Below are 26,268 nucleotides of genomic sequence, written 5' to 3'. Positions count from 1 at the left end.
AATATATCTATTTACTATTTTAATACTCAGGTTTCATGGTAGCAGCTGGTCCGTCAACAAACTGGCAGCAGCTGAGAGGAAGCCCTGCATACAGAGGCAGGCAGCCGCCACCAGAGAGCAACCTTGTATGCTGTTTCTGTGGAAATAGCACTGAGCTGGGGAGTAACACGTCTTTCACCAGTCTGTCTCTTTTCTGCTGCTCCCCAGTCACTTAAAGATGCAATAATTGAAACTTGTCCATCAATCATGTTAGCAGACAAAACAACATTGTTTCTCTTTTCTTTTTCTCCAAAGTGCCGTAGCCTGATCGGCTTAACGTTGGGAACAAAGGTGCAAAGTCAAAAATCCCACTTAGACCTGTTCAAGTGTAAAAGCACATCATCTTTGGGGCGGGGAGGTACAGCATTCATTGTTTAGAAGCATTCTAGAGGAATACTCGAAAAGCAAAAAGAATACCAATACGTGCGCACAGAATGTCTTTGGGATGAGTAAAAAAAAATGCCAAGACATTTACATAATGTCTGCACATCTGTAGGCCTCTCATCCCAAGGGGTGAAACGTGTAAAGGGGTTTAGCAGTGATTGCTGTTTGGGCTTTCTTGCTAAACGCTGGGCCTGTGCTTTGTCATCTGATGTGAACGTGGGGCTGCGGCTCTGCTGCACCGTGGAAATGATGAATGTTTTTCCTGAGCAGGTTTTCTCATTTGCCACCCTCCAGCTCTTCCCCAGTCCTTGAGGTCACTTTGCCAACCTCATACACACATTTTTCTCCAGAAATCACTGCCTGGGCCTTGGCACATTGAAACTCAGAGCAGCCTGAACACAGAATTCTTGTTTTGGGTTCTTGTTTCTGCCATAGCGTTGCATTGGGTTTGAATATTTATGTATCCGTTTACACAAGCTGATCTAGCTGAGGATGCTGGAACGGGTCTAAGGTTACTCAGTAGAAGAGCTGAAGACAAATCTCTCTATGCAAATCTTTTCCCTTTCTGTGTCAGTCAGGGAAAACTGCCTATAATCAGCTAAATAAGCTGTGGGAGGCACCAGCTAGTTTATAGCTGCTTGAGCAACAGGGGGACTAGCATTCCCTGAGTCACAGCGAGCTGCTGCCTCCCACCCGGCCGTTCATGCTCCCGTTTGCAAACACTAACCAGTGGCTTTAGTGAGCCTTAAAATTAGTGGTCTGATAGTTACTGTGCGTTTCTCCCTCTGTAGTCCACTGAGGACACCACAGCTGTTAGAGCTCGTAGATGCTGTCCCCGAGCTGAGCTATGATTTCAGCTCTAGATGGTTATAGTTCTGTTAATTAAAGCATGATCGTTAACTTAAATGTGCTGTTAATGTCCTCGGTACCTTGTGCTTGTGATGCTTGCTGCTGCCTCAGATTCCTCTGGGACGTTGGTGGTGTGAGAGGGGGTCACTCACATGCTCACCATGCCATGTTTGATGCTAGACATGGAAATGCTCACGTTAGTGTTAGGCTGAACAATGAGTTTTCCTTCTGCTAAAATTCTTGACCTGTAAGACACAGGTCCATCACAGACCAAGCATGTTTCCTGAACTTCACATGGTTCTGGTCAGATGGGCAGAAGGATTGAATCTGTGCTTTCTACGTTCTAGTTCTTTTTTGTTGTCCTTACAGGAGTCTTATTTTTAGATGATTTTCTGACTTAATTCCAATCCTATTGCAAGGAACTCATAAAGCTGTTACTGCTCAGTCACTCCATGTCTCCTTGTTAACATAATATGATAAGCAAGGTTCACAGAAGCTGCCTACACTGGAGAAATGGAACAAGAAGGCATTTCTGAACACTGAGGGTTTTTGAAAGCTTCTTTGTTCAGAGATTGGGAAAACAACCTGTTAAACCCCATCCCCTCACAAAGAGAGCTGCAGATTTAAGGCTACTGAACAGAGTCATCTCTCCAGATGTAGGTTGGCATGTGGGTTCACCGTCACAGATATGACTTATGATTCATCCCTGGCATACTGGTGATGGGGGCAGAGAGTCTATATTAGGATGCATGTTGAATGGTGAGGGACAGCTCACAACTGGAAGAATGCAGAGAATGAGGTCACAGGAGACAAAATGTTTCAGTATAGCCAGGCATATGCTCATTTGCTAAAAGAGAAGAAATTTCAAGTGGTTAACATAAGGGGCAATATTAGTTTTCCTGCAGATAGGCATCTTGATGGCTATTTTTACTCCAAGCAGAATCCTTCCAGGCTACCGGGTTCCTCCAGAGCTCATGTTGCTCCTGCAGCCTTGCAGTGCTTAGAGGCATCCAGCAGCCAACTGGAGTGAAGAGGAAACATTGCGAGGGAAGAGTGTGGGCTAACTCCTTTGGGGAAAAACAGTGCAGGTACAAGTGATGGAAAGTATCTGCCCCATTATGTCCTTCCCAGGTCCCAGATTTGCCCCAGTTTCTGGGCAGCTCCCAGCTGTGGCAGCTCTATGCCACCTTGGGACTCTGCCGTTCAGATCCCTCCTTCCCCAGACTCGAGGTATTACTGCTGCCTTTGAAAATGCTCATGCAAAGCAGAGAGTTAAACCCAAACTTCCATCTGTTCATAACAAGACATCTTCACTGGCTGAATTTGATTAATTTAGTGATTACTATCAGGAGACAACAGTCTCTCCAAGCCCCCCAGCTGTTCCAGCATGGAAAGCCTCTTGCTTCCCTATAAAGAGCTGCAATCATTTCCTCTGTGTCTTTTATCTAATTTCATTAAAATAATTCAGCTAGTCCACTCTGGCCAGCTGTTCTTCAGGCCTCCTGGCCTGCGTTGCCTATCCAAGGCTGCTGGTGATGATGTTGGATTAATCTTTCCAATGGTTTTGCATCTGTCCTCTGCTCTTGGAGTTGTTCCAGCTGTTCTCCAAACACAGCTGATAATTTAACCACCCCCCCCACCTCCACTGATTCACCAACCTCTGAAATCTCCCAGCCGTGCTCCTCTTTCATGCTTCCCAAGTTGGCAATAGTCATTGATAATGTCGTACAAGTGTTCAACATGCCCTTGACCCCACAGATTCCTTCTCTTTGCTGTGTGCCAAACCCCAGAGTGGTCCCTGCATTCCTGACCCACTCTGGCCCAAATGCTTCTTCCCTGTTTTCTGCTCACAGTGTCCCACTGTGCATATCCCCTTTTCCTCCTCTGGATTTGGGTTCTGCTTCACAGAGGCACTTCACAGCTTTCACAGCGAGGAAGCTTTGCTCTCTTTTTTTATCACCAGATAGACAACTTTGGTGCTTTCTGAGCCTGAATATTCTCTCCTAGTTGACTGGAGAAATGTGGCTATAGCTTTCTGGATGCTGTACTGTCCGTTAAATCCTCCCAGAGATGCTGAAGCATCGGTCTACACTGTAATCACTGAAGGATTACAACCAGTGTCATTCCACATTAGTGGGATTATTAAGTAAAATTGGCTTACAGGCTCCGGCGTGCTGGCAGCTTCCCCCGGCTGCACAATAGCTGCTGTCCCTCCTGCACACCGCCCCTGCACTGCCTCCCTGCCAGCCCTCCCATTGATTTTAAATTTTACTATTGACTTTTAAAGCACTCAGGGGCTCAGGGTTTTCTGTGTCATTGATTTATAGCTTTCCTGGGAGCTGGGACAAGCTTCGAGATCTTCATCCATCAGCCTGCTGTCATTGTTGGGGTTTTGCCCTCAGATAGCAGCAGTGACACACTCTGGATCCAGCACTACTGGTGCTCACTCAAAATTTGAAGCCCATCTGTTCATGACAAGACAGTTATTAGAAACTGTCCTTACTGCACAGCAGGTAGAGGTGGCTGCAGCATTGTAGAATCATAGAATGGCTTGGGTTGGAAGGGATCCCAAAGCTCATCTACTTCCAAATCCTCTGCCATGGGCAGGGTTGCCAGCCAATGCATCAGGACCAACTCCAGCTGCCCAGGGCCCCATGCAGCCTGGCCCTGAGCACCTCCAGGAATGGGGCATCTCTGTGCAGCCTGTGCCAGCACCTCACTATCCTTTCCTGTTTAGTTTCCCACGGCAGCCAGCATCAGGGACACATGGAAGCAAGGGACAGGTTATGGGAAGATGCTGCCCAGTGGTCCTGAGGCACCTGTACCTCCTGATACACCCCCTGTGCATGCGTGAAGTGTTTGTTCCTTATCTGCAGACACGTGTTATATAATACACTTCACTTCCTACTAGAATTTAAGAAGAAAACTAACACAGACTGCTGCATCACGGCAATAGCAACGCCAATTGATCATGGCAGCATTTTGAGGTTGTTTCTAGCAGGTGCTTTGGGAATTCTTTATCAAGCATGTGAGGGCTCTCTGAACTGAGTCGTTGTCTCAGGGACCCCCATAACCCAATCCAGCTTTATGCTTCCTCTTCACGATTAGCACAAACAGCATTTACCTGAAGCATTGCCCATTTTTGCCCTGCTTGCTGCCCTTGTGCTCCTGGCTGCACTCTGAGGTAGACGCTGTGCCCATGAAGACCCAGCTTGGGGTCTGTGTCGTTCTGTTCAGCCGTGTGTACCCTAGGAAGCTGAAGAAGAAACAGTTGAAAGCTGTAACTTCCGTTTCTGAAAGCCAGAAAACAGTTATAATTAATGCACAAAATGGGATGGGATGGCTCAGGGTCTGTCCCAGCTATGGTGTCCTTTCAGTTTAAATAGGGTGAAGTGATATGCAATCTCTTCTTCTAACAGCTCTGCATAGAATAGTTATTGCAATTCAGGGGGCAAGAGCATTGCAAGACTTCCTTCATGCTTTAATATCTCTCATCATTTCATTGAGAAAGTCCCAGGAAAATCCTGAATTTCATCATGGTGATAATACTGTACTTTCATTTCCCCTTCCTGTCTCTGTCTTGCCCTGGAGCACTGATCCCAGAGGAATCCCCTTCCCTGCTTTGTCCTCTGTCAACTGTGATGTGTGTTGTGGATCTCAGGAGCTGTGCTGGTGCTTAGGGCCATCCGTTGCCCTGCTGAGCAGGTGGCTGGGCTCCCAAAACCCATAGTGCGTGTAGCTGCAGCAAGACCACGTCTTGCCTGCCCTGAGTTACACTCTGTGTGCAACGAGTGGAATAAATGAATGAATAAAACATTGGCATTGTAATGCTGCAGACAACTAGAAACATGATACAGCCACTGAAGGGTGGATCTGTGCTTCCCAGCAGCGTTTGATGTGGGTCACAGAAACTTTCCCCCAAGGGACTTCTGGTCCCTGAGGACCTGGTTTACGCCAGTGCTGGAGATCAAAAGCCAGGATGTGGTGTCGCACAGCCATAATAACTGCTGTCCAAGCTGTGCTCAGCTCCAGGTCTGTGAGACAATGCTAAAACGCAGCCATTGGCCAGCCAGGAATTAAACAATTTGTGTTGGCTGGCTCTGAGAGGGGATTCACTGTTTTCATCACATGCCAGTGCTAGTTCAGCTGCGTGTGGAGGAAAAGAAGAGGCTTTCTTAGGCTTTACGAATTGGCTGGCCACCAGGTCCTGAGCCCCTGTAGATATAGAGTTCATCCTTACAAAATTCATCTTCCAGTTGTGGAAATGAGCAGGGCTGGGTTCCCGTCACGCAGCCTGGATTGCTGTAACCACTGATGAGATCTTCGGATACTCCGACCGGTGAAAAACCATTGCATAAAGCACCGAAGTGCCAGACGTGTTGCTAATAAATTCCTATGATGACTTTTTAATATTTACTTATGCTAGCCATTAAGAGCATTCCAGCCCTTGCTGGGACTGGGTGAACCTGTTTCTATGCAGACAGGAGCATCTGTTATTTGCTGTTGAACCGAAGCAGGGGCAGTCCTTAGCTGTAAGGAAAGCACCATGTGGGAGCCCACATGATGTTTCTGCACTAGAGACCCCCCATCCTGGCACCCTTTCCCAGGACTCCCTTTGCTAGGTATCTCAGCCTGGGAGAATGGTGTGAGATTTCCTCTATTTGAAAATGTGTGTTCCTGCGTAGGTTGGTTTGTGCCCTTGGGGAAATCACACCTCATCTGTAGATCACTGCATATTAGTCTATGGCTTCTATAAATATGAATTTAAATAGTCTATTATCTCAAAGCACTGTTAATGTTATTATTCCCACTTGTTAGGTGCACACCATATACAGAATATGCTCCAAATTCATTACCTTCGATTTTATGTTGCATAAATTTGTAGTCTGCTCTTTCCAAAGAGATGAAACCTGGCTGTAAAATTTATTGAACAATTACTACAATGTAGCTTAATTAGCAACTTGCAAGGATTTTGCAAACCTCTGAGCTTGAAGTGCTTGAGTCACTCTATTAGTGGATTTGAGGTTAATATTTCAGATTAATAATACACATGAGCATTTTTTAAACTCTAGACAACAGTTCCAAAAAACAAAAATAAAATTATTATATCTGTAACAGTCTGAAGGAACAGAAGGTTGCAGCTGGCCCAGTGGCCCAGGTTCCACTCTCTTTTCCTTTGTCAGTGTGGCTGAGACGGAGGGATGGCTGAGCTCCCTGGAGCATGATGGGCTCATGGGTTGCCATTGAATTTCCTTCTTAGAACAAGCGGATGGTAACCTTTAAAATGGGGCTCTTTACTCAGAGGAAGGGGAGGAGCTCGATGTTTGTAAGGCAGCTGCTTTGTATCTTTGAAAATAAAAATTCCTACTTGAGGGTTCAAGTTTCCATGTAGCACCTGTTGCTGAAGAAATCACTGAGTATCACTTGACCAGTTTTGGAGTGACGATGACTTGAGTGATCTGGTTCTTGATGGCTCTGCTATGCCATGCTAGTTTGTGAGGCCTCAGTTTCCTTTAGTACTTGCTGTGTTGCAGTGAAGAAGAGCAGGATGTTCCCTAAAGACATCACAAGGCTTGCAGTACTGATGAATGCAAATGCATTTGGAGAGCCAAATTCATGCGTAAGGACTGTGTATAACTCATCAAGTTAGTGCTTGTGAGATGCACCAGCCTAGTGCTGGCTCTCTCCATGGGAATGAATTTCTTCCAAATGACTTTCATGTGGTGTGCAAACTGGAACCAGGCATGCTCGTGATGCTGTGGTGGCAGTGAAAGTCTCTGTTGGAGGGCTGGGAAGGGCTGCGGGAAGAGAAGGGCATGCAGCATCCCAGCCTCTTGATTTCATTTCTGCTTTTCACTGCCTTTCTGGCCCTTGCATCAAGGTTGACTAAACTGATCCTTGCTCCATCTCCCCCACATCCCTTGGAGATCACCAGAGGAACCTCTAAAGGTTTTCAGTGAGTGATGTGGAGTCTGTGACCTGCTAAGCCAGAGGCTGAGGAGAACTGTGATTGGATCTGATGGCATCTAACACCCAGTGAAGGTCTGAGATGGGAAGGAGCTTCCTCCAACCCTATCCATTTAGTGAAGTGCCATCTAACTGGTAGTGAGAAGGAGGCATAGGTTCTTTGCACAGACATGTGGCTTGCGAAAATTTGATAGCAGTATTGTGAAATGTTGGAGACTTCATCCAAGGAGCAAAGATCACCATCATCATCATCATCACCATGCTGCTGCCTTGCCCAGCTGTGACAATCCCAACAATCAAACCTGGTTTAGGTTAAAGGCTCTGTTGCATGAAGGGCTTACCCCTGCTCCTGCCCATTCAGCGTCACCAAGACAAACCTCCTCCTGCAGCCATCCAGATCAATCTAATTGTAGGCAATAGAAAATGATGCTTTAAATAAACCTCATTTGCATACTGAGAAAAACTTCTCAGCTTACTGAGTATGGAAATTACCAGCGGAAAATCGTTTATCGTCTCGGTATCAAAATATCAGAGGTTGCCTGGTGCCTTTGGGAAAATCAATTGTGATACAGCAGTATTTCTCACTTCCCCATATATAATGTGATCTGCCAAATTTAATCCAATTTTGCATTTGATGGTCCCCAGTAGGATGAAAAGGTGAAGCTAATGTCATATAAACAATGCCAAGCATCATCCCCCATGAAATTTTCTGTGACAGTTGAAAGGTGCCGAATTATCCCAAAATAGTCTAGGGACTTCACAGCTCAGGCAAGCTGGCAGTTTGCAACAATGCATAAATGTTGTTCTTCATTTTGCTTCTGTTCTCTCTTTTTAATTGTAAATTGAATATCAGTATTTCAAGCCAGTGGGTGGAGGGATGAAGGCTGACATGCTGTGCCTTGCACTACCCTCAGTAAGGAAATGCTGTGTAGTGAGAATGCGGGGGCAGGAGCAAGGCTTTGCTAAAGCCAAATCCTGTCTTCACCTGGATCAACTGAGCGTCTCATCTGCTGCCATTGTGGAGTAATTGCTTTTGGTGCAAAATGAGTGTAAAGGTAAAGCGTTGTTACAGACATGAGTAATGTCTGCAATGAGTAATGAGGTTACCACAACCCTAAGAGGGGGTGAGACTGGTGAGCTGCTGAACCTGCAACGTGCTGGATGGCAGCAGCCTGCTGCCAAATTACTGGCATTCAGCTTGGGAGCTGCCAACAAGCTGATGGAAGTGCTTCCTGTGGATTCATTGTCCTGGAAAATATTGTGAGTGTATCTTGAAAGCAGTCCTGTGCTTTTAGCTCCTTTTCAAACTATTCTTTGACAATATTCCTTCATTTGTGCTTTCTTTGCTTTGTTTCATCACTGAGAAGTGCTTTTCTAGCCTTTTACAGCTGGCAAAGGGACAGAGGGAGGACTGAGTTTTTGGCCACTCCACCTACTGCTCCCAAGCAGCCATGGTGCCCTGTGGCATTGTTCCATGGCTCAGCAGGGACAGCAGGACATGACTCCCATCCTGGGCTGAAGGATTTGGGGAGAGAAAGGAACTGTTAATTACAAGCCAAATGTCCACCTTTCTCTTGCATGGCAGCAGCTGCTGTGCCCTTTGATAGCACCTAAGTCCCCTCTGGCAACACTTGAGGTCTGGTTTGGTTCCTCCAGGAGGGGTGGAATGTCTGTTCCTGTTGCCTGACATGCGAGAGGACATGGCTGAGACCACGGAGGATTTCTCCTACTGGGGTTTATGCAGCAGAGCCACACCTCTGGCTATACCACCTTCAAACCATTTTGATTTGTCACTTTAGGCTGGCTCCAGAGCCCAGCTGAACAGTTTTCCATTAGCTATAATGGGCTTGTGGACCAGCCGGGTGCTCAGAGCAGGGCTGTAGGCAGGGACGGCTCTGTCACCTCCTGATGGAACACTCTGCAGAAAGTGTGGAGACCTGGACCCTGCCCTGAGGCAGGCAGTGGGTGCTGATCCTGCCCCGGGGTCTCAGCTGAGGGTGGGCAGGGGCAGGGGTCTGCATAGCTGTATGAGCAATCCCCAGCAACAGCGTGAATTCTCCTGCTTGTGCTGTGAAAACCAGACAGAAAATCCTAAAGGCAAAGTTAGCATTAGACAATTATGAGACATCTCCAGCTAAGCAAGCCCAGCATCTGTTCAAATGCTGATATCTTTAGATTTCAATTGCTGCATTACATAAAATATAAGAAGAGAAAGGCACATTACTGTTTTAACTCAACCTTTCCAAACAAATCTGTATTCACACTGCACCATAACAGAGGGACCAAGGAAGCAGACAGGAATTTATCTTCTCCAGAGAGTGATCCATCAGTGCCTGGTTCACAGGAACATTTTTCAGACATCTCAAGAGCACCATGCACAAAAATATACATACCATGAATCTCCTGAGCAGACAAGGGCTAGCTGCAATGACGGCAGCGGTGGGAAGAGCACAGACCAATAGCAGAAGCCTGGCAGGAGAAATCAAGATTATTCCACTGAAAACCCAGCAAAAACAGCAGCAAAAGTTGGTCCCCTTATTAAGCAAATGATTCACATTTCCATCACCACCTGAGCGCAGCCTTTCACGTACATCTCAGCTTGCAGGACATCAGTCTGAGCGAGCGCCTCACTCTCCCAGTATCTGTGTATTGGTCTCCAAGTATCTGTGTTTGGTCTCTGGGTGAAATTGGAGCCAGTGGGAACTTCTGAAGGGAAGTACCACTGTCAGGTAGAGGCCAGCTGAGGTCTCTTAACATTCTGCAATAAAACCACTTCTGTGTGGGGCTTTTTTCCTACCCGAGAATCCAATCCAATGCATCTCTGGGGCTGAACTGTGGTTGAGGAGAAGACTCCCATGTATATTGTGAGTCCAAAACTCACCCTGCTTTGGGAGATGCTTTTTTTCCACATGACTCCTTGGTGAGTTGAGCTGTGTTGGCTGCTGCAGCATGAATAGAGGCACTGTTTGAGCTGCCCAGAGCACGCTGAGGCTCTGCAGGCTCATCTGATCAGCAGCAGCTCAGCAGGGATCCTGTGATAACAAGGATGCTGAGATTAGTTGTTCCTGCTGCTCGATGTCAGTGTATTCTTTGTGCCTTGAGGACAGTGCTTGATTAGTGAGAGAATTCCAGAAACGGCAGATTGTACTCAATTGGTGATGTAATTAGTAATGTAATTACAAATTACCTAATGCTGGAAGTATACTGTGGCTAATAACTGTCTAAGGCAGGAGAAGGATGCCGGCTCTCCAACCAGTGTTAGCATAAGAACCCATGGCAGAGATGTGACTGCCTTTCTGGAAGTGTGTGGGGCAGAAGAGGAGGGAGTAAGGATCATGGTGCTCTGGGTTACACCCAAAGCTGGCACTTGGACCTTTTTCAGCATTGCAATTTTATGGCAGGACATTTATGCTTAAATGAGGGTCCGGCGAAACAAATGAATCTGGCCATGTGCTTCCCATGTTGGACTGAGATCTTGGTTTAAAACTCCAGCATGAAGAGCATTCCTGTTTCTAGCAATGAAAATATTTTCGGCCTTATGAGAAAAGATTATGTGAGAAATATGGCACTTCTTTGCATAATTATTAAATGGTCATTATCCATAAGTGTAAGCTTCCAAATAGCTGGCTTGGTGTCTTTTTAAAACTAACGTTTGTTATAACTTACTCCAAAGTTCCCAGCACATGGCTATGGAGTTCTGTAGCTTCATATTCTTTCACCAGTCAGCTGAGTAATTAAATAGTTGGGCTGGAGACTTTATTATCCAGAAAATCTGCAATTGAGCATTTGTTGCACAGAAAATGGACACATTTCTTTTCTGGATGCATTTGGATGCAGTAGGAATCTGAATCTCTGGTGATTTTGTTAATAGAAGTTTTCCAAGCATTAAGCGATATCAAATTAAGTGAAATGGAACACTTTGTGGCTAAATATTTCACATCTCTGTACAAATGGCTGCTTCTCTTATTGAAGGCTGCGAGTTGCAGGCTGGCTCTATGTTTTCAGCATGGTGAGTGAGACTTCAGCCCTGGGACACCTATTAAGGGTGATGAGTGTCAGAGTGCCTTGTACTTCTTTTCCATCTGTGCAAGGTAAAATGCAGGCAAAGAGCCTTTTCATTTCTTCATCTCTGCAAAATGCCTTGCAGCTTGTTTTCTTCTGGCGTAGCTGGAACTCTATGCTGTTGACACTGTAGAATAATTTTTCTTTCAGAAATGATTTGTGTTATAGGGCCTGGCACCGTATCTCCAATAACCAAGCAAATAACACACTGCATTAGGGGCTGGTCGCCCAGAGTGGATTTGACTCAGCCCTGTTGTTCTTGGGTTTGGATGTACACTGATTGCGAGGCAGGGAATGAATGCTACCCAAGACAGGGATGGATGTGAGGAGCTGACCTCACCCACGCTTTGCCCCAAGATATGGCATGTGTTGAATAGCACAGCTCCAGCCCACCTGTCTGCCAGCCAAACATCAGTGCCAGATGCCTGTTTTGAACCATCAACACTTCTGCACTGTAGGAACCTGCCCTGATTTGAGCAGAGGAATGGCATCTTCTCATGCATGGCATGGTCAGGTCCCATTGCATGGGAAGGTCTGCAAGAGCCACTCCTTGATGCTCTGCATGCAAGAGAGGCTGTTAACAGCTGGCACTCAAAGTCTGAATCCAGGCATTAGCCGTAGGCGGCAGGGAAGGAAATCATGTTATTACACAAAGCTGATTGACTTAGCCTTGATTTTAAATGGTGTGGTGTGTGGGTCCCTCTTCAGGCTTGATCCACAGCCTGTTAGAGTCACTAAAGAACTTCTGTGGATGTCAGCAATCCTGGGCTCAGGCACTAATGTGATAATGGTGCCTTTGTTGCTCAGTGTAGTTTCTCAGAACCTGGTTTCTATAAAGCAACTGCTTCAACACAGCCACTGAATGCAGAAATACCTGCCTTGATCTGCTTACACTGCTTTTATTTAAGCTGGTCACTGGGTGCTCTCTTGAGAAGTACACTCAGTTAGAGTCCTAGCAGGGCCCTTGCAAACCATGCTGGGGGCATCTGGTGAACGCGAACAAAATGGAGCCAACAGGAGTGCCATGGGTTTCTTCAGTGGTTGGACCCTTGAAGCCACACAGGCTGGTGCTCATTGCTCTTGGTTGTGAGAAAGCTCAGCAGCATGGATCCTCTGCTTTGAGGCAGGTTTGCTGGCAGACAGAAGAGGCATTGCCTGGGACCTGCAGGAGCACTCATTGCATGCTCTGCCCGCTCCCAGCTCCTCACATCTCCCCTTATGTGCAGGGGTTGGTGTTCCTTCAGTAGATGCAGCCCTTTAAAAGCAGACCTATAAAAACTGCCTCTGCTCAGATGTCTGAGTACCTGGAAATTTCTTGTGTATACACGCTTTAAGGTTTGGTGGTTTCCAAGCCTCCTCACTCACTCTGATTTCTGTGCTCTGTGGCTCAGGGAGTCCCTGCCTCGGCTATCCTGCTTCAAAAGAGACACGGCAGAAAACCTCCTTCTTCCTAGGCAGAAACCACTGGTCTGTTTCTTCCTTTGAAGAGCAGCCACGGAGACTTAACAGTCCTTTGTTATCACTGCTGTTATCACCCGCTTGGCAGCAAGAGGGGAGAGCAGCTTTGTTCCCATTCTTTTGCTATAGCACCTACCAGCACGCTGAGCTTTGTTTGAAACAATCGTGGTTTGCATTGAGAACTCTGGCTCTGAGGATATTTTTAGGGTGATAAAATTACAGAGATGATTTGGGGCAATGAATTGAATGAAAGGAGTGGCTTTTGGCTCCTGTTCCCTCGCCAGCATCTCGTGCTTTATTTATAGCCGCATGTATGTGCGTGCATTGCTACGTGTTCACCTCTTTCCCCAAATCAGATGAAATCTGCCTGGCACAGATGATATCCAGACTATGTTTCCTTATTCATCAAAGGACCGTTGCGTCATGCTTCATGTCTAAGTCATACCTAGAAGTGCATGAAGCGCAGCTTTTTGAGCTGAATTAAGATCAAATGAGTAGGCGGTGCAGCTCCAAGCCTTTGATGTAGACAAACCAGGAAAGCTCTCTCCATGGCAAGGAGCCATGCACAGCTCCCTGTTCTTCCAACAAACTGCTTAAACAACTAATAGCTTCAAAAGGTGCTCCCATGAGCGCTCACCCGCTTTCTGCTCATTCAGAACCATCCATTTAGAATGTATCTAAGATCTTTTTGCTCTGCTTCCATCATGCTGCTAAAGGAGTGGTGATAAAAATTAATAGCATGACAACCAGCTGTGTTTGATGACTGCCACTAAAGCTGGACAGGGAGAAAATTATATTTGGATTTCGGCCCACCTGTTTTAATTGGGCTTCCAAGGTACTTTTCACTTGTGTATGTACCTGTGAGCTTTCACCTGAAGTAAATGTTTCTATTAGTCATTAGAATCATAGAATTATAGAATGGCCTGGGTTGAAAAGGACCACAAAGCTCATCTACTTTCAGCCCCCTGCTGTGTGCAGGGTCGCCAACCAGCAGACCAGGCTGCCCAGAGCCACATCCAGCCTGGCCTTGAATGCCTGCAGGGATGGGGCATCCACAGCCTCCTTGGGCAACCTGTTCCAATGCCTCACCACCCTCTGTGTGAAAATGGATGCATTGCAGCTGATGATTGATCTGTGGTGTGAGCTGCATGGCTGGGGAAATGGACTGAGATGTGCACACCCGGAGCATGGTGGTCAGCAATGAGTGCTGAGGGCTCAGGCTCAGTGTAATTTCCAATGTGTTTTAGATAGAAGGGGGAGAAGAGAAGGAAGGAGAGGCCCAGAGTGGTGTGGATGGAGGGGAGTAGCTCAGTGTAGCTTTACATGTGGGACTTCAGGTCAGGGCTGGTCTGAAGGAGAGATGGGGCAGTGCTGAGTTTGGTTGCGCACGAAGCTCTTTGCCATTCTGAAGTAATGCAGACACACAAAAATAAAATCCTAAGTGCTGCCCTGACTCATGCTGGCTGTAGAGCTGCTTTCATGACTATCACATTGAAAACTTTCATGTCTCAAGGTGCAAATGAAGCAGATAAATGGAGTCTTCCATCTCCTTCAAATGGAAAAAAAGAATGACAGCCATCATCACCAAAAACCTGGTGTGCTCTGACCAGCAAAAGGGATTTTTCCTTCATGGAAGAGGTCTCTTTGCCCATCTCAGTGCTCCCTCAGGCCAACAGCTCTGCGCATCTAGCAGGGGCTGCTTCACCTCTCTGTGCTCATCCTGTGGAGCAAACAGGGCTGAATGAATGCTAGCAGAGAGGCGAGGCAGCTTTCTTCATCTGCTGCTTCTCTGCCTCTCTTGCCCAGAGCACTTCACAATTATAGAACTCAGACACTTAAAATAACATCTGGGTAAGGAAACAAAACAAAGTGTAACTTGCAGTTCACAACCACCTCCCCAGAAAAGAAAAGAGATTAACAGGTAATGACTCGCCTAAAGAAATCCATCTGTTTAATCGCCTTGAAACCTCAGACAGGCAAGGCTAGGCAAATGCTCTGAGATGACCTCTTCTACCAGAGATGCTTCTTTTTTAGAAAGTACCATGAAACAAAGAGCTCTCTTTTGGCCCAATGGAACTTCCCTGAAGGACTGGCTTGATTTTTTTTTTTTTTTCCAGACCTGCTCTCCGTTGGGTTTGGAGAAGGAAGGATCTGGTAGGAGGGTGAGGAGAAAGGCAGAAAGATCCTCCTCATAAAGCTGAAGGCCAATTGCCTGGAGTCTGTCCTCTGCTTGAGCCCTGCAGCTTCCCTGAGGGTGAGAGAACAAATGTGAATAAATGTTAGAGGAACAGAAAACAGTAAGAGCCTTAGACTGGAAGTCATCTGGGAGGAGTTTCAGGGAGGTAGCAATGACTGCGGAGACTGCAGGTCCGGGTATCTCAGGCAGGAAACCAAGACAGGAACTTTCAGTGGACAGATGCTTTGCAGTGACCTGCTGTGTAGGAGATGTCAGCTCCACATAGGCCAGGATCTGCTGGACAACTCTTGACTTGTGGCTTGATCAATGCCCAAGTTAAAGCTGCCGAACAAAAGTGCTCTCCTTACAATTCTATCAGCAGAAGTTTCCTTGGTCGCCATGTTTCTGATATTATTCAGGCTCTGATGGTAACAGCAAGAGTTGCTGTAAGGTATCGTGAGACAGGACAGCACAGCAGCATCCCTTCCCCACTCCTCACCTTTGCTCCTGGGAGGATATCAGTGCTCTTTTGCAGCACCACTTGAAATGACAAATTACAAACGAGTTGATTTTTCAAACTTCAGATGCTGCAACGATTCGACACAAACAAATGCAACGAAAATAATTAAAGGTCAAATGAAAACCCGATATTGTTAAAGATCAGCCATCATATCCACACAGACCCATAGTAATTATGATGCATGCACAGTAATAGAAGCCTAATGGTTGCAAAATGTTCTTTGGATTAATTGGCTTTGGCAGCTTACACACTCACATGATTTTCTACATTTTTGCCCATCCTGACAATCATTCTGTGCTCTAGGCAGTCTTTGCCTGAGCTGTCTGTCTTTATAACCATCACATTATTCTGGCTTTTTGAACATCATAGTGTAGTAGTTTGCCTCTCAGCACCCAGTATAGTTTAATCATGTCCTTATTGCGCACCATTGTGTAGAGGATAGTTGTTTCTTTCCTTTATAGACAAGGCAGTTTGCCCAGGGAAGGCAATGGTGAGAAGGCAATGGTGACCCTGGAGCCATGAAAAGTGAGTTGATGAGAGTTGTGGGTCCGCAGACAGAGAATTTGATCTCACTTTGTGGCAGAAAGTCATGAAGCACATGAAGTCACTACAGGAATAACGGTACGTCTTAGAATAGGTCAGGGAATTAATGCCACACCACAAATGGAGCAAGAGCTAGGAGAGTGGCTTCCAAACCCACTTCAGTTTGATAGACTCATTCCACAGGGTACAGAAGCATAGCTGCAGCTGGGCAGCACCCATCCCCACTCCCCCAAAAGCCAATATGCTCATTGGGGCAGCTCTGGGTCATTGAGAACATGGCCCAGAGCCAGCACCCTCACCTTGCAGTGGTACCACACCACATCCAGTCCTGCCACAGAACAACAGGAGGATTTTGAAGCACTGTATCCCTGACTCAGCGAGTGCTACAGCCCATGCAGTGAATGAGATGACACTTAAACAAGTACTTAAGTGCCTTGCTGCATCAGGGTCTGCATTGCTTGGAGTAAAGCAGGATAACTTGTAGCAGACAGGCCACACTATGGCAGATTAAGCCTGCCTTCCAAAATTAATCTGAGCAAATCGGCAGCAGTGTCAGCACTGAAGTCAGCCTACATAGGATGAAGTTTCCAAGTGAATGGCGGAAGTCATGCTTTTTGAAGCTGCAGTCTGGGAGATTCTCAGATGCTGTTCTGTGGTCCTACCAGTAAGATAAAATCACATCAGGCAAGAATGATAGCATTGCTGCTATCTTGCAATATACCTTGAGAGAAATGAGCTAAAGTCTCCAAACATATGTTCACGGAGGTCTTTGCCAGCTCTGCTTGTGCAAGTGACAGTTCTATTTAAATTGCTGCTTAGCCCTGCATTGCATGGGATAGGGCAAGGAGCATGGAGGGCTGAGCATCACTGCAGGAATGTTCTGCCTCGCACGGTCTGCATGCACAGCAAAGTGTGCTGTCAGAGCCAGCTGAACTTCAAAAACTGGTCCTGACTGAAGCTGCAGCTTGAAAGCAAATCTGCAGAGAGAAACTAAAGCAAACTTCTCATCTTTTTTTTGTTGTTGTTGCTTTTTTTTTTATTTTTTTTTTTTAATTTTTAATGATATATATAGATATATGGAAAATGCTGCAAACTAAAAGCACTGTCTGCTTGTAACTCCAGATGAAGCCTAGTAGATGGCCAAATCTCAGAAAAGTCTCTTGAATGTTAGTTTGCTGATTTTGGTTCTCTCCTGCACACAAATACAGGGCTACAACCAGTCTCCCTTTCTGAAAGGTTGCTGTGTTACTCTCAGCACTGCTAATCATAGAATCAGGGAATCATTTAGGATTGAAAAGACCTTCAGGATCATCAAGTCAAACTATAACATTTGTAGAAACTGTTCAAAGTTGTTTTTGTTTTTTTTTAAAATTCAAATTAAAGTCCACTGAGTGTAAAATCTGGGCTGTTATGCTTAAGAATTCCCCATCTTGCACCATTTGGGCTTCTTCCAGCTGTCCTGCAGTTGCTAGCACAGCAGAGAGCTTCGGGGAGGCGATGCTGTAGTCCCTCTCAGCATGTGTTGCCTTGAGAAATGCAGATACCTTCTAAGAAACACATTCTTTTTCAGAAAGCACTGGAGATAAGGTCACATTTCTGACGCAGCCACACGTTATGGCATGCTGCCTGTTTGTGACAGTCCTTTAAAGAATGATTAAACAAACGTAATAGGCAGGCACGAGTACTGAGGCCCCATCTGTCTGAGGAAGAGTCGGGAGTTAATTTAAGTGACTTCTACAACATGTCGCCTAATTCCAGTGGCAGCAAAGCTAATTAAGATGGAGTTGGTCCAAGAGCATGGCGGTGTGTCAGTGGTTCGGAGGCTGCCATAAAGGCACAATCAAACCGTTATGTTAATGAGGAAGTCGGGCTGGGCACTCTGAGCCTGCGAGGAAGTGCTGAGCAGCATAATTAACTGGGTATCTCGGTGCCATTGATAACTTCATGAATATTTCATACTCTTTTCCCACCAATCTGTACTGACAACTTGTGACACGCAACTAGCTGGGGTAAAGCGCACTTAGCATGCAGTTGCTGTAGCTGTAAATTTGTCATCAGACGTTATTTTCTTAAGGATGCTCCTCAAGGAGCCTAGCCAGCAGCTCATCTGAGCTCTGAAGGCCAAAGAGCAAGCACAGCCCTTCTCTAATGACTGCTTTAACGGTCTGTTAGCACCGAGCCAGCCAGCCACGTGGGGCTGTAGACCTTGTTAGGGAATGTTAAATGAGCAGGTCCTGAGGAGGGGAGCTCAGCTTGGCAGGGTCTTGCCTGGAGGCTGGGTGTAGTGGTGCCTCCTCTTGTCCTGATAGGGGTTGGTAACTTCGTGCAACATTTGCTTGATGTTGTAGGGTAAGGGAGAGAGGATGTAGCTAGGGTTGGTTTGAGGCTGCTTCTAACTTAACTTTTCCAGGATCTAAAGGAGCCTGCTTTGTTACCAGCCAGAAGTGACAGCAGTATCCAGGTGGTGGTGCATTGTATCCCCCAGAAGAGAGTAGCAAGGGCTGCTGTGTTTGGGTGTGATACCGGGTCTGTGGGTTGCATGGGGAAAAAAATAAAAGAGAGGAAGGAATTGTGCACCTCAGACTGAAAGCAAGCTATATGTTTACATAAACCTCCTGTTCTTAAGCCAAAGCTGTGATTCAAAGGGAGGATTTGGGCTAGCAGGAGGGAAAACGGATGTGTCCCTGCTGTGCATGGTTTCCTTGTCCAGTGAGCTCACTCCTCCCCCAGCCCTGCAGAGCTCCTGGGGCTCCCTGCGTCAGCTGTGCCTTGGGGAGCTGAGAGAGGGCACGGGGTGTGGAAAGAGGGGAGATGGCTCCATCCTGCACCTGGAGCAAGCTGCCCCAAAGGCTCTCTGCCTTTTGTGTGTGCTCTCCTTCCTAGGAAAGGGGCAAGCATCCCTGGGGCCTCGTGTGGCTCCCAGCTGGGATGGCTTAGGGCACGATGCCTGGGCTGTGGTGGCAAAGATGTGGGGGTGGCACTTGGGGACACGGCTGGTGAGGATGCTCAGTTTTCAAAGCACGCTTGGACCACCTGGACTGACATGCACTTTGCCTCTCTGTGCAAAGTGATCGATTTAAAACTTGAAATGTGTTTAAGTAGCACTTAATCAGAAGGGCCAAATGTTAGTGCTGCATAATTCATTTTGCCTTAGTTAACTTTTGGGCACCATGCTGAAAAAGATTAATTTTGCATCTCTCCGTATCATCTGTGCAATAGGAGCAGCAGCAGCCTTGCCACAGATATTGCAAGCATGCTCTTACCTTTTATTCAGTTGAGTTCATTTTTATGTCTTTAATCGTAAAACTATAAAAACAAGATGATATTGGCACTGGTAATTGTGTAACAAACCACTGGGCAAGAAAGAGCACATTTAAAGTTGTGTTATAAGCAAAGAAGATTTGGGGGTATTAACGACCTTGAGTATTGAAACTGAGAGAGTGAAACAAATGTATGGGGTTACAGTGCATTTAGAATACAGGAGGGAAATAATAAATCAGATGAATAGTTGTAAGGAAATTGAAAATTGTGGGGAGAGAGTAGCAAAACTACACAGAGATTGAAGGACTTATGCCTCTTGCTAAGAATGGTAATGAGAATGTGCGATTTGAATAGGTCTAAACTGCCCTTGAAATATCATTATAACTTATTTGAAAAGACATTTACCATTTGTATGATTTTCCCAAATGTAATACATTTTCTTGCATCTTTGTTCATTCAAAGCTCCTGAAATATGCCTGAAATAAACCCACATTGGAGTTGAAAATAACATAATGTTCCAGGAAGTCAAATTAAAAGCATTTTTTTAATCAGTGGGGCCTCCACAGGAAAGCATTGCTGTGCAGGGAGACAGAGGCAGTGTCCAGGTTAATTTTCTTTTCTGTTCTTCCTCCTACAAATAAATGACCCAATGGAATGAGAAACATTGGTCACAAATCCAACCATCCCAGCAGTGTGCCCCAGCACATCAAAACACCACACGTTAACCTTGTTAGCACTACCTATTTTTTTTTTCCTTGCAGTTAGCTGTGAGCAGGGCATGGACGCGTGCACTGCTGTGTTTGCTGCTGTTACATGAGGGTTGTCAGCACTGTGATGGGAATGCTGGGAAGGCAGTAGAGAAGCTGAAGAGGTGAAGCAATTTAAGACACAACCTAAAGGTTATCCAAGCCATCAGGAAGCTTCGCGTTGGTTCCTGCAGCCTTCGGCAAAGGCTTCCCCTCACTGCAACCACATCTGAGCCACTGCAACAGGCATTTCTTAATAGCACTGGGAAGAGAAACAGAAGAAAATTTCTTTGAAGGTATGTGCCAATCTCCCAAGTAGCATTTCCAGCAAAAAGGCAACATAAGAGCTACTACCGCTGCAGACAGAAAAGGAAAATGCAGTCTTCTTCACCTCTCCAACGCCGCAGTGCAACTGGTGCTGGTAAATGGCTCTGAAATAGAGGCTCAGACTTTCACCACTGCTTGCTCCATTTGTGAATATGTTCATCTTGATGAACTTAGAACTAAGGTTGTGAATGTCTTCCAGTTAGCTGTATATTGGAGGTTATTCTAAGTCCCTTGCAGGGAGAGGGTAAGATTTATTTTAAATGGTGATTGTGAGCACTATTTTGTAAATAGAAACTCACTCCCAAGGCTGTTGTTGTGTTTTTAAGGCAGTCTTCCTGCCAAGGTCCCGTGTGGGTTGGGATTATATGCAAAGATGCCATCTCTTCTTTTCAACAACTATTCCTCTCTCATTGTGTAAAATCCACAGTTTTACCTGGGCCTGAAGAGGCAGGAGGAGAGGAAATAAAGGCAAATGGAGGAGATCCATTTGCCACCATCCAAACAGGTGACTTTTTTTTCCTTTTCTTAAAGATTCAATGCACAAAAGTCACAAAAATCAAAGTTACAGTTCCCTCAGCAGCCATAATTCTGCTTCTGGCAGAGCAAGAGCGAGGCATAAATATGAGCTCCTACCCTGCTGTACATGCTACATATGTGCAGGGAGCTAAGTTATGGGTGCTGCGGGAGCCATGATTTTGAATGTCCTGACTTGTGAAGTCCAATATTCTGGTAGTTTTTTTCCCCTCCTTTTTACTCTGTGTAGTTATAAATTATATTACAGCTCTTGGTCTCCATCATACTGGCACAGCAGTTTGGGTTATGTGATTGGCTGGAGACTCTCTTCTCCATGACGAAGTGATCACAGTTATTATGCGTAGAGTTGTCAAAGCTGGGTCCATCTTCCTTTGCAGCACAAACTTCTAAGCTGATCTGTATCGCTCAGCTCTAACACTAATGGTGAGACAGGGAAGCACACATCATTACCAATCTACATGGGAATGTAACCCCATTGTACGAGTGGTGATGCTGATCATTCAGTAGGTATGTGAAGGGAATATATGTACATAGAGATATGACATGGATATATGGAGAGCAACCCTAAATGCCTCATGTCTTTTTGTTGATGTGTTTCAGGTTACCAGGTGAGTCTTTCCTGTGGATAACTTGCCACGTTCTGATCGTGGATGTAAAACCTAAGCTTATACTGCATCTAAAAAAGCATCTTTATCAGTTCAAAGCTAAGACTAAAGGTAAGTTTTGATTGATGCTGAAAGATCTTTAGTTGCATAAAAATTTATCCCTGCAAAGGACAGTGCCTGAGATTCATGTGTATAAGTGTTTTGCTGAATAGAGGTTCAGATATGCTTTTTGTTGATTTGTGACCATGGTTTGTAAAGTTGAGCTTGTGCTATATCACTGCCTTAAAACCTCATCCACATGACAGAGCATCATCTTTATATTCTGACTGCAAATCTTCAGTATTGAACTCTACGAACGTTCAGACTCTGTGAAGGCCTACGTAAGAAGAAATAATGTGGTATAAATAAACTCCATCTGACTTTTTTTATAACGCTTTGTGCAAAATTAACATGCAAGTCAGGTGTCACAGTAACTGTTGGAAAAATGTAATGCTGACAGTATTTGGTAATAAAATAATAATCGCTGCATGTATCTCTGATGGAAAGAGATTCACATCCTTTTGAATCCCTAATTGTGTGCCACACTACATTAGAGACAGATAGCTCCATTGTCTCCACCTTTCAGAGATGGGAAATTCAGAGCAACAGCAAGATGTTCTAGAAATAAGCCGGTTTAATGAAGCAGCAAATTAGACTCTTCTATCTCTTTATTTAACATGTAGTCCCTTGAATTTATCAGAGTTCATTACAGGGATGCAAAATAGAAAAGAAGCTGCAAAATTCATTTGCAATTAGAGCTAATGATTTTGAAAATGGCTTTTCATATTTTTATAGATAACGGCTATTATTCATTATTAAATTTGTGTCACGTTTACTCTAATGAAATGACATTCTCTCCCTTCCCTTGTTTCTATTGTTTATGGCTTGGGTTCCATAAAAGGAAGAATCGTAAAGATGTTGTATGTTTCTTGCCAGCCTGTGACATGGCTCCTGATAGCTTACTTCTGTGACTCATGTCAGAAGAATGGTTTTAAAATTTCCTTCCCAATTTAATACTTCTATAGTACTTGACACATAACGATACTGAGTAAATGCACTGATCCATTCTTCCCCATAATTTCAGCTTCACAGGAGGAGTAATGGACTCAGGGCTGTAAAGTTAAGGGAGGAAAATACATTCAAACAGCAAAATGAAGACAGATTGAGCTGCTGCCCCTTTCCAACCTCTGCTCCCCACCCAGACAGCCCCTCACTGCTCCTCTGTCTACCTTCCCCTTGTCCTCACTCCTGTTGTTTCACAGATTTTTCATTAGGACAAGTTGAAAATATATTGGTATTGAGGCAGGGATGGGCAGGCAGAACAGAGCAGTGGATGAATTTGAGGGAAGAGATGGAAATTGAAAGAAGCGAGCGTCTCTCAGAAGTCATGGCCAGCCCTGTACTACACACCTGCTCTGAGAAAATCTGCTTTTGTGGTTGGTATGAGCACAGCATTCTGAAGCTGCAAGCTTCTGTCGTGCTGCAAGCTTATTAAGATGCTCTTTAACTGCTTAATAATCATCAAAGTTGCTGAAGATAAGGTATCGTCAGTTTGCTTACCCGTGTAACATCATTTCTCTGCTTTCTTTAATGTCTGTATGTATTATTAATAGTTAACAGCCCTTTCTCTAGAATAACAGATATGGAATCACCATTTCTGACGTAGGAGGCGAAGTGAGCTGTTTATGTTATTTTTGAAAAGGATCTCCTGACATGTTATTGCTAATGACTAACGCTGCTTTGCTCTGCTCTTTGTTTCTTTCCATCCCCTCTCCAGTTTCAGCCTTTCTTCTGTTTCTTCTTAATGTGATGAAACCTGAGTCTGAATGGAGAAAGTTCATTCGTAATGTGGCCAGCCCTGCGGTGTTGAGCTGAGAAAGTCTGCGGTTATCATTTCCTCCTCTGGGGCATTTGTGGATGACCATTGCTGCCCTGGGAGCACCCGCCTGCATGGCAGCCCTGGCCCAGTCTGCAGCCATGCAGCATGGCGTATCCCACCCACAGTGAGGCTTTGTACCAGCACCAGCTGGCTGGGGGTTACAGCCCAGGGCTCAGCACTGGTACCTTTTGCCTCCCCGTGCACACAAGGCCAATGTGGGTCTCCCTGACCTCGTGTGTCACCAAGGGAGCTTGCTTGTAACTTTGTACAGTGCATGGCTAGGAATCAGCTGTAGCAATCTGCCCACAGAACTCAAGCAACACCAGAAAAACTCATTATTCAATACCTTATTTCATACTCTGGAAACAAGAGCAACAACCCCAGCCCTTCCTCCCCTTACAGTGGTGCGGTTTCCATCAGTCTTTTCAACTCCTAATGAGATTTAGCGCTGGGGAGGGATATTTGTGCCAGAAGGACCGAGGCTTCTGATCAAAAAGGCATTGAAGTGTGCAGAAAAGTTCCTACAACATTTGGATCAAACCCCATTTCTGTATGGAAGAACAGAGCTAATGCCACCTTAGTGAAGGTTTTAGGAGCTGTCTCTCAGCTCCTATGTCAGGAATGTGTTTGTGGAAAGTCTGTGAGATCTCACCAAATGAATTCGTCAGAGATTCACCCTGTGCCAAAAGACACGTCGCCCTGGGGATGCTTGCACCAGTTCGTGGCCTCCTCTCCTGCCCCAGTGCAAAGAACAGCTCCTGCTCATGGAGCACAGGCTGCTGTCAGAGAGCTCAGCAGCAACTCGAAAAGCAAAACCCTCTGCTCCTCCTGCAGGAGATTAGAGCTGAAGGAGGGAGTGCAGAAAAAGTACATTTTCTGCTAACAAACAGAGCTGAAATGACAGGGAAGTGGCACTGTGACACACACACACACAGTGTGCACCTTACTCTGCCATTCCCCTGATGATCAATGTTACCCGAGGCATTTTGCAGATGAGTGCAGTTACCTCTTATTCCCAGTAAGGATGCAATGTGAAATGCAAATACTCGAAAGGTTGGGCTGCTGTACAGCGGTAATTAATTACTCATGCAGTTATGCAGGAATAGAACAGCAGTAGATCTTTGAGTTTATGATAAAACAATCTCAAAAATACCCTGGGCTGAAATCGACTGTTGTATACATGCATCGTTTTCCCCTTACTGTGACCCACCTGGATGCAGCCTGAGGCTTTGCAGAACGGCCGGCAGCCCCCAGCCCTGGCCTTGGGAGCAGCCCAGCACATCCTATCATTGACCTGATGGTCCCATCCTGGCTGCTACAGAGAAACACCAACTGTGGGGACTGGGACCAAAAATACCCACAAGCCACATTACAGCAGAGCTTCTCTGGTTCAGCTCTTTCCTTCTAATTAAACCACTTTGATTGTTATCACAACAGCACAAGGGCCATGGAGGGGAGAACATGAGCACCTCAGGGCTGGCTGCAGGCTGCAGTGCCTGGAGCTGAGTGCTGGCACAGTGTCCCAAAGGGTCGGGTGGCACGGGAGCCATCATCAAACCCAGCCCCATACATTCAGATGATTAATTTCTGTGCCAGCACAGCCTTCACAGATACACCCAAGGCCCTGATCTTAATGAATCACGTAAAATGTTATGCCCTTTGGAAAGGCAAATATAACCCAAGTAATTATGAGCTGCTTTTTTTTGCTTTTTTTTCCCTGTCTCTCAAGGTCCAACTTTGACTATGCAATATGCTGCTGCTACATTTTGTGCATGAATGCACGTTTTGTGAATGAATCTTCACTGTTGGAGCTGTTGTGGGACATGGAGGGAGCTGAGATGCTGAGGGCACCCTCTGCACTGACCTGCCCATGAGTCTGGAGGAGTAGAAGTGCATGGGAGGACGTTGGGTGCTTGCCTTGATGGCACAGCCCGGCCTTTGGAGCTGCTGAAACTGCTGCCACCCGTGGGAATAGCTGAGGATGGGATTTTCTTTATCAAAGACTTTATTCCCCTGACAGCTGAGTCTGAGCTGTGTGTCCACTGAATCCAGCCCTTTCATTTTCCCCCTTTAAGTTTTGAGCTCGCAATTCTCATGCAGCGAGGGCAGGCTTAAGCTTGACTGTCAGTATAAAAGCCTTTTCTTTTCGTATCACTTCTCCTCTGCAGTTCAAACCATCTCCAACCTCACTAACGTCAACTTCAAAGGCTTCCCCGTGCTGCAGCCACAGCTTTTCCTGCAGAGCCCATCCTAGTGTCACCATTAGGTGCGTGGATGCCAGGCATCAGCCATCATTTCTTCTGCAGGCATTGCTGTCCTGGCAGCAGCAGGCTGAGAGCTTGTCCTTGTGCACAGAAAGCCCCCAGAGCCTTTTTTTTTCCAGCTGACGTTGGATCAGGGATGGAAACATAAACATGCGCAGCCAAAGTCCTAAGTTCCTTGGTTCCAAGGCCAAAGGAAAGCCCCAGCTCCAGCGGGAGGCAGTTCGTTCCTGGATGCTGCAGGATGAACTTGCTCTTGCTGCCCTCATTCTGGGCAGCTTTCTGCTGGGGGAAGTTTAAGATGTCGATAAAGATGATAGCGCATGGAGCGATTTCTTTAAATTCCTGATCTATTGAAACAAGCTGTATTTCCCTGGGTTTGTGTTTAACATCATGCAAATAGGAGCATTCAGTTGGAGAATAATATGTGCATGATAGATAATGTTGAGGCGTTTAGTTTTATTTTGAGCAGAGTATCCTGTTTATGCTGCTAGGAAAAGTAAAAGCCCCATCTATGAAAATTGCTTGTGCTTTTTTCAGATCTGAGCAAATCGTTGACCACGTTGCTCTGAGCTGTACTCAGGAAGGGCAGAGAAGGGAGCAGAGGAGGGGAAGTCT

At 45.8% G+C, this 26,268-nt stretch overlaps 1 long non-coding RNA gene across 4 annotated transcripts in view; it reads left to right on the top strand.

Moving 5' to 3' along the window:
- LOC128078584 (uncharacterized) overlaps positions 1 to 26,268 on the top strand; it is a 58,138-nt gene that overhangs the window by 29,256 nt on the left and 2,614 nt on the right. Inside the window, exons 1-5 of one of the 4 annotated variants that reach the window (XR_008205708.1) lie at positions 18,246 to 18,309; positions 20,021 to 20,301; positions 20,760 to 20,837; positions 21,467 to 21,582; positions 23,288 to 26,154. This is a non-coding gene — a long non-coding RNA (uncharacterized LOC128078584). Of the gene's footprint in view, positions 1 to 18,245; positions 18,310 to 20,020; positions 20,302 to 20,759; positions 20,838 to 21,466; positions 21,583 to 22,594; positions 23,067 to 23,287; positions 26,155 to 26,268 lie in introns of those variants that run through there. The other 3 variants (XR_008205705.1, XR_008205706.1, XR_008205707.1) reach the window with 3 other exon arrangements.

The sequence above is a fragment of the Tympanuchus pallidicinctus genome, unplaced genomic scaffold (genome assembly GCF_026119805.1).
Source record: "Tympanuchus pallidicinctus isolate F22 unplaced genomic scaffold, pur_lepc_1.0 scaffold17, whole genome shotgun sequence".
NCBI classification, from domain to species: Eukaryota; Metazoa; Chordata; class Aves; order Galliformes; family Phasianidae; genus Tympanuchus; species Tympanuchus pallidicinctus.
Note: the sequence above shows the minus strand (reverse complement) of the source record. Positions and strands in the feature narration are given on the sequence as shown.